We start from the raw sequence: 19,885 nt of genomic DNA on the forward strand, positions 1-19,885 counted from the left end.
CGTTTGTCTGATAGTGCCCCATACCCTTTTGTCTGAAGGTGAACCACTCGATGTGTCCAGACTAAATGTAAACATATAACCTAAGAGTGCCATCAGCAACAAATGTGAATAGTACAGGTTATACAGCAATAAATGCACTTAAAACTGGTAGCAATGTTAGTTATCCTAAGTCTTATCTTCTAATAAAAAACTCATCTTACCTTCAATCCAAAAATTTGACTTTCAACCACTAAAAACTAACTTTTCACTTTATGACAGGAACCCTTTTCTGCACTGTTCTACAGACTGAACTACAATAGTGTGAGTAGTAATGAAATGTTTTGATGTCAGTGTTGCCAACCCGAGTCCTTAAATTTACCCACAATATCAAAATCTGAAGCTGCCCCCTGTCTGAAGGAGCCCCCTTCTCCCCTATTTAATGATGAACTTGTATCTTTGGCGCATGTAGAAGTTTCCGCTGTCGATGTATCTTGACTATGTAATATACTGTGAACATTTAGTACCTTATTTGGATCAGTAGAAGTTCGTTCGGTCGTAAATGTTAGGTGTTATTATTTTTGTTTGAAATTCTAAACTAGTATTTTCACGCGAGTTTTTAAGGTTTAAGACATGCTCACTATGCTCAGCAGAATAATAATACAGAATTTACTTCTTATATATATCATATTCCTGATTAGAAGAGCCTGGTAAATTGAATTAAATACTATTCATAGTAATATTCCACTACCTTGCTTTCTTGTATCACAACTTACAATAAAGTTGTAAAAACTTACTTAATAAATTTTTCGAGAAAAACGTATACAAAAAATATTCATCAATAATAAAATTTTTTAATATTGTAATGTTGGTTACAACGTTTTTTTCCACAAAGTTATTAAAAAATTTGCATCCATATTGTAAGTAGAGTTACAATGTTATTCATATCAGGTGTCGATATATGGGAAATTATTGTAACATGATGCATGATTTGATCCTTTTTATTCACACTTTCTGGTGGGGTAATTGTAGACACTTGCTCGTTTAACGTGGCTTGAACCCTCATTTTCGTATTGAGGTCCTTTTGCATTCGTAGATCGTATGGTTATAATTTCCTTTTTTGCACTCTGTTGAGTTCGACTAGGAATACTCCCACCGGAACCAGTGGAATGTAGTACGTCTCGGAGTCTCTTATTTAGTAATATGTAATCCTGAAAAAAAAATATATATACTCCTGAATTACCTACATGAACATGATATGTATGCTAAGAACACATTCTTTGAAACAAACAGAAAATGGACCTAGATAATCCAAGATGGAAAGACAAAAAACGTGGTGGACTTTATAATAAGTAGTAGAAAAGATCTTGTTCGGGATGTAGGTGTTCTATATGGATTCTCTGTAGGTGGGAAGCGACCACCGGGTGGTAAGAGCAAAAGTAGAGATAAACATAAAATATAATGAAATAGCATGATTCTTAAAAAACATCGTGTATTGGATAAACCCCAAAAATGTACCTAACAGAAAAACATTGTCCCAAAGAAAAAATAATTCATAGAATAAACCAAAGAACAAAGGTGTTGATGGAAAAAGAACAAAACTGTTAGAGAGATAAAAAGGCAAAAGACAACAGAATAAGATAGAGATTAAAAATGCAATAGAAAAATAAAAGTCTGAAGCTTCTACGCAGAAAACACAAATAGGGAGGAAAAACGTGCGAAAGATTAAAAATTCAGAATAAAATATTTTCACAAACAGAAATGAGATCTTAAATGAAGTCGAATTATTATACAAACAACTGTATTCGATAGACGAGAGGCAACAGAAATTATGTAGGAACAAATTTTAACCCAAGGGTCATAAGATATCCCAGATATAACAGAAGATGAGATTATTTCAGCTATGAGGGCAGCAGTACCGGGTGAGGAAGACATGGTAATAGAGACAATAAAAGAAGGAGGTCAAGAACTTATCAAAGCTTTAAAACTCTATTGCACAAATGCTTGCTTAGGGAAAATTCCGTCTAATTGGTTAAATACTAATATTGTTATAATCCACAAAAAAGGAGACTATTACCGACTAAGCATATTATAGACCTATAAGGTTGCTTATTCTTCTTCTTAACGTGCCACATCCCTAAGGACATTGGCGATCATCATGGCCCATTTGACTCTATCTGCAACCATTCTGAAAAGTTCTATTGACGTTTTCCCACTCCATTGTCTCAGATTCTTCAGCCAGGACGTATGTATGACCAGCCGCATTAATTCGTAGTTCTCGTTTCTAAGTATGTGACCAAAGTAGCTCATTTTTCTTTTCTTTATAGTGTTGAGTATTTCTTTATCTTTTTTCATTCTTCGTAGCGTTTCCGCATTTGTTATGTGTTGTGTTCAAGATATTTTTCACATTCTTCGATAACACCACATTTCAAAGTTAATGAGTTTTTTCTCTGTCGCCTCTGTAATTGTCCAGGCCTCAACTCCATACAACAGGACAGAGAACACGTAGCATCTCAATACTCTAGTTCTAATTTCGATGTTGAGTTTTCCATTGCATAATATTGCTTTCATTTTATTGAAAGCACTTCTAGCTATCTCAATACGCCGTTTTATTTCCGTACTTTAATCACATTCTTCATTTAGTTCTTAACCTAAACACTGATATCTGTGCATCCTGCCTAAAAGTTTTCCTTTAGCATAAACACTGTCTTCCTCAATCTTGTTGTTGCTTACCACCATGATTTTTGTTTTATTTGTTTTCAGTGCCATTCCATACCTTTCGCAGTAGGAGAAGTATGCCTATGATGGCATATCTAACTTCACCTCTCGTTTTTTTATTAAATACATGATCATATTTGTTACAATTTTTTTTCTAGTTCAGTTGAATGTACCAATTAAGCTGGACATATAAAGGTCAACGAGAATGTGGATTTTTATATTAAAAATTGAAATATCAGAAATGTCAAGTGTGCCATCATAGGCACATTCCTTGCCTATGATGGCATGGCTGCACAGTATAATAGAAAAAAATATGTTTTAGTGGAATTTTCGCATTTTATTCAAAGAAAACAATAATACAACAAATTAAAAAGAACCACACATTAAAACAATTAAGAACATAAATCACAATAAAATATCTTACATTTTTTATCGACCCCAGCGCATTCAGAGTGACACCAGGATTGGCACTCCTGACATTTAATTCAGCATTATTTCGACTTTGAGAGGGAATACAGGCCATTACAATACAAGCAAGCGACATCGGAATCACCATCTTCAAAATTTTCGTTATCGCTCGCGGATTCCTGTTCCTTCTCATAATTTCTCTCTATCCCTTCTTTTGCCATTCGGTATAATGTTCGTTTTTCAGGAAAAGTGTCATCCACAGATTTCCGGTCTAATCCACTGTTGTACGTAGTTTTTCCTTTAGGTTCTATCTTCTGTTTTATTTGTCGTTTAACTTTGTTTGCCAGTTTTATTCGTTCTACAATTTCTTTTTCAATAACCTTATCTTTCAATTCTTGAATTTCAGGGGTTGAATTTATTACCCCTGTTTTCCCACGCTTCTTTTGTTTTTTTGTGTTTGACTGCGAAACACTTGGAATGGGTGATCAATCTTGGATTGTTATGTGAAGAGTACCCTGTTGAGTATTTTATAGAAGGACCCGTTGGCAGTCTTTACGTGGGTGATTTTGTCCACTTTCTAGGTTTTCTTCTAGATTATAATCTGGATTATTTAGATGGATGTTTTGAGTTCGATCTTGATTGCTCTCTATAGGTTTACTTGTAACCAATGATGGAGCGAACATCCATTCCTCAAAAATATCAGGATTAACAGGTTGAATCCCTGTTTTGGCAAAGGCATTTATGGCATTAGCAGGAGTAGCACTTTTAAGGTAAGCTGTTTTAAACAACCCAGCAACTTGAAACTGCGTAACGAGTCTTCCAGGATTTTGTTTTAACCAATTTTGAATCTCTTGGTTATAATAGGTTTGTAGAGGACTAAAAAAGTCCACGTCGAGTGGCTGCACCCGGTGGGAACAGTGTGGTGGAAAGCAGAAAAGTACAATACCATTCTCTTTTGCAACTTGTAAGGCTTCCAGTCCCTTATGACTACTGTGGCCATCTAACAATAATATTTTGTTCTCATTAGAAGCTTTGGTATAGCGAATAAAATGTTAAAGCCATTGAACAAGAATGTCTGAAGACATCCACCCTTTCCCCTGGCAAAAAGCAACACTTCCCGGTGGGGCAGCGTCCATTAGTTCATTTTTGAACCTTTTTCTAAGAAAATAAATGCAGGTGGTACAAAAGTACCAATTGTATTCATTGAACATACAACTGTTAAATGCTGACCTCGTTCCGCACTGCTCAGTGCTCCAACTTGTTTCCGTCCCTTGGTTGCAAACACTTTTTGAAGCCTTGTTTGAACAGTACTAAGACCTGATTCATCAATGTTGAGTATATTTTCGGATTGAAAATTGTATGTATCTAAAACTTTTGCTAAAGAGATAAAATATGCTTTAATATTGTTCTTATTAAATGCTTGTGCTCGCGCGAGAGATGTATTTTCTGGTGTTCTCAGTGAAATGGTACTATTTCTTTTTAAAAAACCCCCCACCCACTTCCATCCAGCAAGACAAGTCGTTTTGTTGAATTTGTGTTTGATGTTATTTCTCTCAGCAAGTTCGAAAAATAATCGTCTCAAATTTACCGTTGTGAGACCAAAAAATCTTGTTTCCATATCAATCACATGAGTGATTGCTACATAATACACATGAGTAGCTAACTCTTGCTCAAGATGAGGAGGTAGTGTAATTCTTCGGCCACCCAAATCTCCTTTTCTTATACTGGAGTTATTTGCAAAATGTCTACGGAGTATCGTAGCCGGAACAATAAAAGTTTTGGAAGCCAACAGCCATCCCATCTTCTTTTCTTGGATGTGTTGAATTGCCATATTCATGTTCTCTTCCGACCACTCCTGCCTATGCTTCTTGGTAGACGTCATATTAACAAAGACCCTGCAACAATACAAAGCCTTTATATCTGATATCAGGAGATATTCGACTGTTTAAAGTATAACTAGATAACGACAATCCAATTTTTAAGGATTGTACTAAACCTTTAAGGATATTTCAAATATACACTTAAATTTACTATTGAAGATTTTGTGCGATTTGAAAGCTTCAAATTTGTTTAAAAAACCCTATAAAATGGTATTATTTATCTACTTTTACCTTAATATAAGTAAAAAGTTGAGTTTTTGAAATTTTTGCAATTATTATTTATTTTCCTTTGATGACATATAACATGTGCACATCATGGCATACTGTGCCATCATTGGAACACATCTGCTATGCCGTCATAGGCAAGTACGCATCAGATTTAAAGCAGAGCGTTATCTTCTAGCACCATAATGGCAGAAGTTAAAATGCATTGCCTACTGAAGCTTAATACTAATCAAAATTGCATACTTACTTTGGATATTTTAACTTCAGATGAGAAGCGGCAAAAAACTGTTTGTGTTAACGTGCGTTATAATAGTTCAACACTCAACAAATCATACTTTCCGTTACAGACTTATCTGTGGAACTAATAAGTGTTTGTAACTTTACCATTGCAAATAAACACTGTCTATGCTCATTACAACTTACACGTAGTATGCCATCAAACGCAGCCTGCCATCATAGGCATATTTCCCCTATTGGGTAATGTGGTCAACCAAGATCTGTAGTCCTTCTCTGCTGTCCGCAATGAGTATTGTGTCATCTGCGTATCTAAGATTATTCAGAAGTACTCCATTCATAAATATGCCTTCATTTACGTCTTCTAATGCCTCTTTAAACAATACTTCTGAATACATTCTTCTTCTTCTTTAAGTTCCATCTTCTATCGAAGGTTGGAAATCATCATGGCTATGCGGACTCTGTTGACTGCCGCTCTAAAAAGTTCTGCACTAATAAGTTGTAATAATGCGTATTTTTGCCCTCTCATCACATGTCCTAAGTACTCAAGTTTTCGTCTTTTGATAGTTAATATTATTTCCGCCTCATTTCCTATCCTTCTAGTTACTTCCACGTTTGACATGGAATCTGTAAGTAAATACTGTAGAAGCCCTGCATATTTATATAAAAAAATTACACGATATTTAAGTACTTATTCAGGTACGCTCTCCGTTTATTTACTATTGTCTCCCAACCTAACAGTGATCCAAATTCTATCATTTTTATCAGAAAAAAAATACTACATGAAATTTATAAATCTAATAGAAATGTTAATTTTCTTTTAGTAAAATCTCATACGTAAGTGTAAAGGATAATTACCATGTAGATAATTGAGCCAAAAGGCTACAGAGAGTGGTATTTTGGCTGAGCATATGCTTTGTAATTCAGCCTCAGTAATCAACCATTAATGTTTCACAATTTTTATTTAAGAATATTTTGAAAACAATTTTTGGATTGAAATTCGAAACGTCAAAAAAAAAACAGAAAATAACTTTTTTTATTACAATTAAATATAGTGTACCTGTTCCCATATAAAAATGTTCAATTTATTGCTCTTGTTTAGATCTAATTGTTACATTCCCTAACTAACCGGGGCCAAGTTTTGTGTCCCAAATAAATGTCTTGGTGTGCTCATTTTTGTGATTTTTTTTAAAAGGCCGATTCTACTTGCATAGAATATTGAAGAAATATTTATCATAAGATCTCAAATGAAGAAATGCACATAATGTAACAATTAAAACTAGGGTTACGCTGGTTTTGATGGATTTCGGTTAAGAGTTCAGCTTCAAACAACCAGTATAATCCAATATTCTACTCAGAAACTCGAAATTACTTTTTTCGCCTGCAAAATCCTTCATATGCCAAACTCCAAGCCGGAATGGAATATGTATGTAAATATATACAACCGAAGTGAAAAAACTTCGTATTCGTCGAGTTCTATATCCAAATCCTCGGAAAGAAAGTTTACGTACAGAATTTCTCGCTCTGTTTAATCATATTCGTAGGAAGTTGAAGTGCGGAGTGTGGAGTATACAATATAACTCACATGCTGAAAAGTTTATGGAACTCTTACGGACCCCGAAAGTATTGGGTGACTGATTCCCTCTTCGCCCCCTTTATCCCCATTTTGTTGCGTTGGGGTGGCTTTAATAGCAGACGTCAATGCTACTCTTGAGTTTTCCCCTTTTACGGAACGTACACACACAGGTCGGGAAAGAAGATTTCTTTGAACTTTTCCATGGAGATCCTTATACCGGGTGTGTTAAAATGTAATTTGGTTTTCGCTTCAGTGTAGAAGGCCAAATCTTATTATGCAGAACGCAGTAAGGGTAGTTCATCAATTTGCATATTCTTGTATCAGAGTTTATAGGTACATATAAATATATTGTGTTTATAGTAATTTCACATAACAGAAGCATCATTGGTAATAAATAAAGTATGTAGTTTGGATAGTAGGTGTATATTTCATTACCTAAGATTTTATATATTATAGTTATAACTATATAACCAAGTAAATAACTAGTTATTTACTTGGGGTCTCACAAAATTCACTATTTCAAGCAATTTAATCGTCTTGCTAGTTACAACCATGCAGTGGCGGACTAAGACTAAAGCGGGCCCTAGGCAACAATGTAATTCCGGGCCCATTTCTCAGTCATTACTCATGACCGTAACATACATTTTGCGTTTAATATTTAGGTATCAAAGCATATAGTATCAGTAAGTAGTTTTATTTAATTGTCGGATTTCAAGAAAAAAAGGAAAAAAATAAGATATAAGCAAAAAAATTTAATAAACATTCATAAATTATTAGAAATATTTAATAATTGTTTTTCTATATAAAGTAATGATAAACTCTTTTATATTTGTTGGCCTAATATGGATCTTAAACATTTTTATTTTATTTTCGCCATTACTGAGAATAATCTTTCACCGCTTGCAATGGTTATTGAAACGGGTTAAATAAATTCTCGGAATTCTGTTTAAATTTGGGAATTTTGCAATAATATTTTCCTGAATAAATGACTACATGGATACAGGCGAAATAATATTTTCTTTACTTATAAAAGTCTTAAATTGTAATACTTCATTTTTCAGTTCTGCTAGCTTTAAATCCTGTTAATAACATTTTAATTCCTCTATTGAAGAGTCACTAACATCACTATCATGAGAAATTGTTTTGAACGTATTGTTAATAGTTTTGTATTCCTCAAATCTTTTTAAAAATTGCTGATTAAAGAATCGCATACAACAAAAAAATATTTACTTTAAGATGTTATTTGTCAATGAATCTTATTTCATTTTCTGAAATTTCAACATAAAATAGTTTTGGTATTTTCTGCCGTTTTTTATTATTAGTATAAATAAATAAATATGTTTAACTTTTTCTGCCCCTTTTTTTAAATTGTCAAAATCATCTCCAACAGTTTCTATGAAATCTATCAATGAACCATATATTAAACCTGCTCAGTGGCGCACCCAGAAGTTGTTTGAGGGGGGGTTTTGAAATTTTTTCGTGCTACCTCCATTTTGAGTCCCTAAAATTTGGGTTTTAGTTTAATTTAAAGTACTAAAGATAGCAGAGCCAAAGTTTCAGGTATCTATTATCCTGCCTACCAACTAAAACCACCCTCTCTTACTTGTGCGCAGTTGACTGTCGCACGTACTGTACTCCAAAAGTGTGGTGGCCACTGTAAGAATTACGACATTTTTGGCACTGACACTCCCATATCTTATCTAGATCTTTTCTTCTGAAGCTATTTTCTTGTAGCATTTTAAAGTAATTACTATTTTAATGGGAATAAGCCACAATTGAAGGTTAAAATAAGTTTATTGACGTTTGACATTAATCCAACTTGTAAATACAATATATTTTGGAGACAACTATCGCCGTCTTACCGTTCTCCTCCGCCAATCCTCCCGGTCGAAGGCATGCTCCTCCTCCAAATTTCTCAATTCCATCGCTCTTCTAATTCCTTCATTCTGTGAGCGTCGAGGTCTACCTCTTTTTCTTCTTCCAGGGGCCTTCCATTTGTGAAGTTTTTGAAGCCAACCTTCGTCAGGCATTCTCAATGTGTCCAAACCATTTTGAACCTCTTCTTTCTATCCTGTCAATGACCGTTTCTGTAGCATTTATGTTATTTCTTATAGATTCGTTGGTCTTCCTTTCTTGCCTTGATGTTCTAGCACTTCTTCAAAAAAATAATAGGACAAACCATGGTTTGCCCTATTATTTTTTTTGTTCGTTTTTGGAAATGTTGCGATCCCACCATAAGGAGTTCAGACATCTTACAATTTTACATCCCTGATTAATTCGGTGTTTAATTTCGGTTTCTTCCAAGCTGTTCTTAGCAATGAGTGCACCTAAATATTTAAATTTTTCCACTTGTTTAATTTCCACGTCCTCGTCTATCAACACTTCAAACCTTGCATCTGAATTGATAACTAAATATTCTGTTTTCTTCATGCTGACTTGTAACCCCCATTTTACATATTCTCTGCAAAGACGCTTTATCATAAATTCAAGATCATAAGAATCTTAAGCTAGGACGACTTGGTCATCCGCAAAGTTCAGGGAGAACAGTACGTCATTTCCTATGGGGATTCCCATTCCCTGGCAGTGGTTTTTCCAATTTTGGAGGGCTGCCTCAATATATAAATTAAACAGTAAGGGTGACATACTGCATCCTTGTCTTAGTCCTTTAGTTATTTTTATTGGCTCTGATAGTCTATTTCCGATTTTTAGGTAAGTAGTGTTATCCCTGTATACTTCTGTGAATATTCCTAAAAGGTATGGACTAATGTCGAGTTGTTGTATAAAGCTTGCCACAATTTAAGTATTGGAACTGTATCATATGCCTTTTCATAAGGCTAGATATACTTCGGTACTAACCGCTATTCTTTTTGTTGGAGTATAGATAAGTTATGAGTGCAAGATCAAAGATCAAAAATTCAAACGTCAATAAACTTATTTTAACCTTTAATTGCGGCTTATTCCCATTAAAATAGCAATTAGATCTTATCTCTGTCGTTGGCCCGGTAGGTGTTTCTCTTCTTCTTCTTTCTTTTTAATGACTGCTCGGATGTAATTGTGAACACTATTCCATCCCTCCGTACTTCCCATAATTTTCACGATCATCTCTGTTCGTGGGTTCATACCTATTTCTTTATACATTCTGTTTCTCTCCACTGTACATCTATTATACTCTAGCATTGTGTGACTAACAATGTCGGAATATTCGCAGTATAGGCATTTATCTGTATCTGTTTTTCTGAACCTACGAAGATACGCCCCAAATCAGACAATCTACCCAGTCCCTTAGGCTCGGGATCAGCATCTTGGTCCACTGGGCAACATCTTCCTTGTTGTTTTGTATTTATACAATAATTATTGTGTTCTACATATTTAAAGTGGTAATTTAATTATTCAATTAGCGTTTTGGATTTTTTGTATTGTGTGTGAAAGACAAGTTACATTTTCCTACTATTCTTTATATATTTTTTACTTTATATGCCCTGGAGGGGGGTTTAACCCCCAAAACCCCCCCCTGGGTGCGCCACAGAAACTGCTGTATTTAGGGATTCGCCTTTTGTAGAAGAGTCTTGCTTGAAGCATTTATTCTCTCCAAAATATTTTCCCATAGAGTAAGTTAATGTACATATTTATTCAAATGTATCATAATTATACATAAATGTATAAGTTTTTTAATATAAACAGGCATCGTCGAATCTCGTGAACGGTTTTTCATCTTTGTCTGAGAAAAAATTACGTAAACAATGTTTAATTTCTTTATAACTTTTCTTTGGTTACGTTAGATTAGGTTAGCGTCCAATATTTTTTTTATTTATCATTTATTTTTTCCGTTCAGTGTCAATCCATTCGGTAATTTTAGATCTTGTTAAAAAAATTGAAATGGAGTTAATATGGTCACTAGAGTTTTTATGATCTGACAATTGTTTATGTACATTTATCCACTCATTCGTCCCTTTTGTTATTAGCGTTGGTTGTTTAGAAAATAAATTACAGGCGTAACAGTACAATTAGTTGTTGGTTTCAGTATAAGCTAACCAATCTCTTTTAACTTTTTCCTTGGTATTAATTGTTCTGAAGAAGGGAGCAATTTAGATACATTTTAGCAATCATAAAGAATATCGCGTTTTCTGTTAAATACAAATAAAAATTAATAATAAAAATTAAAAAACCTAATTTTCGGGCCCCAAAAATTACGCGCCCTAGGCACGTGCCTAGGTTGCCTAGGCCTTAGTGCGCCCCTGTAACCATGGCTTTCTACATATGTTGTCACTCTTAAAGTAGCTTTACATCTAGGCTATTTAAATCTAATGCTATGCAAGTCCTTTTTGCATGGCATATCTCCTGGCTAGCTGATTTGTTGACATTTATAAATCACAAATGATTACATCCAATAAATAATATTTACATAATAAGGTTAAGTTTTATTCTAAATTATAGATTTTGTTATATTGGCAACATGAATTTTGACAACAAATTACAACAAAATAGCATAAAAAATATAACATGTTCTATAGCACAGTATTGCTTGAAAATATCGCGTGGGCGTAAGCAGTTGCATAATCTGTCTTACCCAGCTCTGAAGGGCTCCCATGCCCCCCAAAGAATTTAAAGAAAGAACGTCTGACAGGAGAAGCATCAGGAAAACTAGTATTAAACTGATATGGTTGTGTGTAACTGGAAAAGACATGTGTAGAAATCAGTACTGACAGTTGTAGCGTAATGAGCTCTGAAGCTGTCGGTACAGTGACAGAACTAAAAAAAGCAATTAGGTCCTTGTCTAAATAATATTTTAAACAACTCCCTTTCAACTTGTATTAATGTATCGTCCATCAGAAACACGGTGGGAACAATGGAGTCCATAATAACATTTTTTAACATGTCAGCCAAGAGAAATGAAGTTTTAAAACTGAAACTCGAACAAAATTTAACAAGTTTATGCAAAACAAGATGAGTTGAGCGCTATGAAACCATAATCCAGTTCAAAACTGTCATTTAACATAAAACTAAAACATTAACATCTATCTCAACATGGAAGGATCCCAAGATTGCTACACTTGTATCAACTTTGCTTAATTCTTTATCCATTTCTGAGTTTCTAGTGCCAATGATGTCACTTATTGACATACTAAAATTAACATTGCCACTAAGCCGTCTTCTACAAACAAAATCTCTTGATGCTAACCTGGCGACTAAGGCTGTTTTCCAATTCCATGTCGACTTTGAAAAATAGAAGATCAAACTGCGAAGAGAGTTTTAGTAAGATTGCACTCTTTGCCATTGTCTTTATCAGTATTAATTTTTAACATTTTTTGTCGAGGTAGTCATATAATAAATTTATTTACCCTCAGAAAAATCGCTGTCCCGTCCCGTAGCAAAAATCGCTATCCCGTTCCTTTCCGCAGCACAAAATGCTGGAAAAAGTGCGGGACAGGACGTCCCGCGTGAATCCCTAAACTTGACCAATATTATTCTAACTAAACTACATTTCTTTCTTTGCCCTTATTGAAATTCATGGGGTTTTAGGTTAAAATTTGCTGATTTTTCGATTCTAGAAAAATAAAAATACTTTAATATCGATATTTTGAATGTATTTATGGTACTTTAAACTCACCATTTTAATAATTATTTTTAAAAAATTTCCCCCAGGCCCCCCTGAAAAAAAGTTTATGCCATCCCTCGAAAATCGGTCCTGGATCGGCCATTAATAGCTCTTGTATAACATTAAAATTATATAATGAAAAAATTGCTCATTGCAAACACCATTGCAAAACTACCCAAGCGACGACTATACACTTGGAAAGCCCCATTTGATGATGGTAATAACCCTGAGTCCTCAAGAAATCAAATAGACTATATACTTGTAAATGAGCGTTTCCGAAATGCCGTCAAAAATGTCACTACATTTCCTTGGGCAGATATTGGATCTGATCATCAACCACTTGTAGCAGATATTAAACTAAGGTTAAAACGAATTCAGTGACAAAAACCAAAAACCAATGTACTTAACTTTGACGATATAGACATAAAACATGACATTAAAAAATAATTTAACAACAGAATAAAAAACATCGGAGAACTAGAAGATCCAGAGCGAATTTAAAAACCAAGTTAACAAAATCTCCACAAACAATGATTATAGAAGAAACTTAACCAAGAAAAATAAATGGATGACAGACGACATCTTGAAATTAATGGAACAACGTCGATTGATAAAATCTAATGAAACAGAATATAGACACCTGCAGAGAAGAATAAAAAAGGAGATCAAATTAGCCAAAGAAAAATGGATCAGAGAAAGGTGCGACGAAATGGAGGATGCAATATCTAAACACGACTTATTTAATATGCACAAAAAACTAAAAGAAATGAGTAACATATTTAAAAAACGAGTTCCATCTGTACTCGTTGACAATAATAACAAAATTATTGTAAATGAGCACGAAATAAGAAAACAATGGCAATTGTATATATCAGAGTTGTTTGAAGATGACAGGATTAATATTGCCGAATTCTACCAAAACTTTACTGACGGCCAAGAAATTATGAAATATGAGGTAGAACACGCTATAAATAATGCTGAAATTAGAAAAGCTTGTGGTCCAGATGAAACACCAACTGAGTTGCTGAAACTAATAGAGGATGATAACATAAAAGTAGTAGTAAAACTTTTTAATTCAATATATAACACCGGAGTGATTCCCACAGATTGGCTCAAATCCATCTTTGTCGCAATACCTAAAAAACATAATGCGAGAAAATGCTCAGAATATCGATTAATTAGCCTAATGAGCCACACTCTTAAAATTTTCCATAGAGTACTCCACAACATAATTAGACGCAAATGCGAAGATCTCGAAGATATCCAATTTTTTTTAGAAATGCTATGGGAACCAGGGAGGCACTTTTTGCGCCTCTATTACAAAAATGCCGTGACCAAAGAAAAGATGTATTTGCATGTTTCATGGACTTCGAAAAGGCATTCGATAAAGTACAGCATGTAAAATTAATGCAAATACTGAAAAATATCGGAATAGATGACAAGGATATTCGTGTCATTAAAAATTTGTACTGGAATCAAACTGCTATCGTAAAAATTGGAGATAACTACACCGATGAAATCTCCATACAACGAGGAGTCAGACAAGGTTGCATTTTGTCGTCAGCATTATTCAATGTTTACTCGGACCAGTTATTTAAAACGAAACTTGAGAGACAACCATATGGATTAAAAATCAACAGAGAACTACTTCTACTAATGTGATTAGATATGCAGACGATACAGTAATTCTGTCAGATAATATTGAAGGTCACCAAATTCTGCTTGATCGTATTCACGAGGTAGGAGAGGAAATGGGCATTAAAATAAACTCAATCAAAACCAAATTTTTTGTGTTTAATCGTGACCCACATCCCGATACAAAGCTTCAATTAAACGGAGTCCAAGTTGAGAAAGTTCACAAAATGACATATTTGGGAACTGTGATAACAGACCAACTAGATCCAGACATAGAAGTAAAACGTAGAATAGGAATGACTAAAACGACTTTTAAGAAAATAAAGTCATTTCTTTGCAATAATCATCTCAGTTTAAAACTAAGACAAAGAATGGTTAAATGCTATGTTTGGTCCGTACTTTTGTATAGTGCAGAAGTGTGGACGCTAAAAGTATCGATCATGAACAAAATTGAAGCATTGGAAATGTGGGTTCATAGACGAATGCTAAAGATACCTTGGACAGCAAGTAAAACTAATGAAGAAGTACTAAGGAGATATGGCACGCGAAGCAGAAGAAGAAAAATAGCTCTATAACGATATACAGACGATTTGCTTAATTTGGTTATTGGGTATACATAAAAATAACTCATTCAATCTCACACCATCATCTAGCACAAAATAAGTCTGATATTAATTCCCTTTAATATTGTTCGGAAGTTATTTTATTCTGACATTTTAATATTATTTACTACCTTAAATGGTAGTTAACCACAATTTCAGTTCAAGATATGTTTATTTTGACGTTTTAATTTTACCATTAAAGATAGTAAATAGTTCTCCCTAATTCAAAAGATGATGAATTCTTGAATTATTTTATTACATTATTACCCATCGACATCTAAAACCGACTTTACATCCGCGTTATTCTAATTCTGATTCTATATTTTCTTCTACATATTTGCTCCATCACAGAGTGAACAAGAATGATGAATTCTTCGCAAAAAGTCATCAGAATAATTTTCTGACCACCCAGAAAATTTCCGAATTTTTTCCTTCTCTCAAAATATAAAAGCGAATCTGTCTTCTTGTAGTGTATATTCCATTGAATGTTCGTAAAGGTTGACAACAATATTCTAACCATAGTATTCATAACTGTATTTTACAAGTCGTTATATCCATATTTCGGAGGCCTCAAGATTGTTCATTGCACTTGATTTCATGGTCCAAGCCTTTATTTAACAAGACAGAGTGCATTTGACAAATCTGAGCCAGTATGCAAGGTCGCAAGGTCTTCATCTTCAGGAAATATATGTCACTAAAAGATTTGATTCGTAACGATTGTGAAAATTTAATAAAAGTCATATATGTCATCCGATTAATAACAAGATTAAATCACCTGTTTAAATTTTGATAATAATTCTCGTTTTAAAATAATTTCATATAAATACAATTATGATTTTTAAACATATTTAGTTTATATATTAATTAAATTTACTATTCAATGATATATATTTATATTTTATTTTTAATATTTGGTCTGAATTTGACAGGTTTGTCATAAGTAAACAACGTATGCTTCTATGCTTTGTTAATACGTTAACAGGTGGCGTTAGGACTCAACATAATAATTTATTGAATTTGTTCAAAATATAAAAAAAATAAATAATAAAATTACTTTATTTAATTTTAAATATATTATTTAAATTTTAAAAATTCAGAAACCATAGTACGAAGCTCCGCGCTAGTCTACAGTACCGCCTACTGTTCCACTTTTTTTATCTTTAATGGAGGTTATAAAATTAGGATGTTACATTAATTTCCGGATAAACCTTAAACATTAATCTAAAATCTTCTTTGAGAAATTTAAATAACAAGAATTGCGTTAAAACAAATAGTTTATTCTGAACATCGAGAAACTTTCAATGCTGCTAAGAATCTAACACCCCATATATAATTAATTCATAATCCTACATTCCACTAACCTACATCGAGCTCGTTACTTGCCCCATTTAAACAATACGAAGCTTTTTCAGTAGCAACCGATTAGCATTTTTAATTCGATGACGAAATATAGCAATTCCGACTGAATTATTCAATAGCAAGTTTAATTCCCACCTGTTGAGGGGTCGTAATTAACAAAATTTGTAGAATCAAGTCGTCGCATTCGACGGTGGTGGTTCCGGAAAGCAAGAGAGGCGGAACGGTGGCGGTGGCAGGTCCCGCATTAATGGGCCAGTAATAAGGCAATCTGTGGAAAACGTCTGCAGTCACAAATCAAATTATAGGCTGAAGCAGTCATGAATTGGAAACCGGCGACGTTGGACATTGTTTTATTGCTGCTGTTGATTTTTTGCTTTAATTAATATAACATGCCCAGGACATTCTAAACTCAATACGTTTTTAAATTTATATTCCTCATTTTGTCTATAATCTAATACCTAGTTAGCAAACGATAAAAATGTTTTAATTAAACTGGTGGTAGTATCTTGTTCCTTTGAATCTAGGTAATCATTAAATTCTTCATTAATAATTCTTCTTAAAATGTTGGTTCTTTGGTTCTCCACATTTATTTACATGAATATAATTCTCCAATTTAGTGTAAAAATAAAAATTAATAACTTGGAAGTCAAATTTTTTAATTATTTGTTATTCATGTAAAATGTAAAAGATATGGGTAATCATGATTTTCAAAAATTAAACGGTTGGTATATACAGGGTGGTCCTTAAGTAATTGTACAAAAAGAAACAGTAGATTCTACAATTTAAAATATTATGATTTAAGCCAAATTGCTTTAATAAAATGTTAATATTAAGAAAGATACGGGGTGTTAAAGTGCAAAATTAAAATTTTATTTTTCGCTATAACTTTCATGTTTGTAAACATTTATGTATAAAAATTTACAACTGGATACTTTTAAATATGAGAAATTATAATTTGATGCACACTTTGATGTAACTGATAGAGGGCGCCACTTATGCCACATATGTGGTATAAATTTGCTCTTAACTTTTTTGCTCTTTAAGTTACTTGTATTTGGGATAAAAAATATTAAAGATACATTATTTTAACAAAAAAAGATATACTTGTTAATAACTTCAAAACTCAACAGTTTTCGAGATAATCGCATTTTAAAAATCAGCTGCATAATTCTGATCTAAGGCAATTACTCCAGGCAACGAAGAAAAAATAGACAAAAACAATAATACTTCTGAATTTTGGTATAAAATACCTTTAACTAAAGTTAATAGGTAACGAAATATTAAATAAAATAAATATATCAGCAGGATAATTAATACTAGGATTTGACAAAATAACAGAATAATAGGATTTTACATAAAACATTTTACGTTTTATGTTAAATTAAAGTCATAAAAACATTTTGTTTACAAACTAAATTAATAAATAGTTAAACTAAATAACATAACAATTTGTCAAAGTAAGTGTTCGATATGTCCACTATTTTCTTTAATTCAGTTGTCAATATATTCCATAAAAGATCGTCCCATATTAAATAGCATCATTAGTTCTAAAGAAACTGCTGCAGTATTTATTTCTTTCTATAGTTGGTTGCGAATGTTTATGGGATTCTTATAGACACGTATTCTTCTTTAATGCGCCCCATACACCAAAATCAAGCGGATTAAATTCGTGGCTACGTGGTGGCTATAATGTATAATGGATGAATATATTATTTTGGATACATATCCAAATCTTATGGTATATTATGGATTATGGAACTACATCTTATTTGCCGCAAAAGTTAAATAACGTATTAAATGCGATGTATCTCGTTCATTGGTTACTTATACACACACACACACACACACACACACGCACACACACACACGGAATAACCTATCGATGACATTACTTATTTATAGGATTACGTTACAGCTTACGAGTAACTATAATTACATCTCGAACAAATGGATTATTATGATTTACTAGCGAACTAATATTATGCTGAACTAGATTGCCTGTGTGTTTACTATATTTATAACAATATCGGTTATTAGGACAACTATGAGGTTTTTGTAAAAATACTGAGTCTTTCACGATAGATTTGTACAAAAGTATTATGAAATAGGACACATATGTGTTATTCAATACCTGTGCTCTAGTTTCTATTTGTCCTAATAAAAATGGGTAAACAATTTACGTAATGAACAATAAGTATTCTTTTCGGATTTTTTATGAATTATATCAATATCTTACCACATTGTCAAGGAATATGTCTACCACGATCAATCCAACGTTAAGAAAAGTTGTATTTAAGTATGTTCTAACTGCCTTCTCTCTAGAATGTGGTGGTGTACCATCTTGCATAAATCACATATTTTGAGATTTTAGCATTTTACAATAGAGAAAAAGTAATACAACGCCATTATAGAAACTAAGAAGCGATAGCAAAGGGAAATGGTAAACATAATGACGACGAACATCTGAATACGGACACGGCACCAAAAGAAGATGAAATATCTTTTCTTCATTAAGACATTTAGCACCCATAACAAAGCATTTTGTGATGTTACATTATCATCTTTGAGTTGTTTTAATAAGAATAAACTATGAATAATGGTTATCTACAGGTATTCAGTGCTTTACCGCACAAATATCAAACTAATAATTATTGTGCAGCTGACTTATAATCGAAAACGGTTGAATTTTCAGGTTACTAACAAGTGTACCTTTTCTTTGTAAAAATAATGTATCTTTAATATTTTTTAACACAAATAGGGCTAACTTAGAGAGCAAAAAAGTTAAGTGCAAATTTATGACATACATGTGGCATATCTGGCGCCCTCTATTAGTTACATTAAAGTAAGTATAAAATTATAATTTATCCTACTCAAAAGCATCCAACTGTAAATTTTTGTCCAAAAATATTTACAATCGTAAAAGTTAATGCGAAAAATAAAATTTTAAATTTCCACTTTAACACCCTGTATCTTTCTTAATATCAACATTTTATTAAAGCAAGTTGGCTTAAATCGTAATATTTTAAAGTGCAGAACCTACGGTTTCTGTTTGTACAATTACTTAAGGACCACACTGTATAGAATTATTCTCTTCTGTTCACAAAACTAGCTCTATATTAAGTCCGTCTTACTTTCCTTCTATTTGATCTATGTACACTTTTGGGAATTCCACAAATGACCTTACGTACTCTGGACTTCGATCTCATGCAAATAATTTTTTGGTTTATTCTCATGGTTTTATTTGGTGTGAAAATTATACAAAATTCTTTACTACATGTAAGGAACATATCTTTGTGAATAAAAGACTTATCGTACACTTATATATCGTCGGCTGTAAGCAATAGTGGCATAACACAAAAACTGGTAATTTTTCAAAACAGGGGTTTAAAGTTTGTGTGCCAATAATTTTGTCTTATTTGATTTACTACGTGGATTGGGATTTTTGAAAACAATAAATTTTGGTGTATTTGGAAGAGCGTTAAGTAGCCTTTAATGAATTGTAACACAGACTTTTAAATTCAACCCTTATTTTGAGTTGTGCCACTATTGCACATCAACATTTTGTCTTTCAAGACTAATTAAGGCAAAGAAAAAATTGGCAGTTTTTTTTGTTATTCCTATCATCTGAAATAAAGGTTCAATAAAGAATACTACAAATTACTTGAATGAGAAAATG

This window comes from Diabrotica undecimpunctata, chromosome 3 (genome assembly GCF_040954645.1).
Source record: "Diabrotica undecimpunctata isolate CICGRU chromosome 3, icDiaUnde3, whole genome shotgun sequence".
Lineage (NCBI taxonomy): Eukaryota > Metazoa > Arthropoda > Insecta > Coleoptera > Chrysomelidae > Diabrotica > Diabrotica undecimpunctata.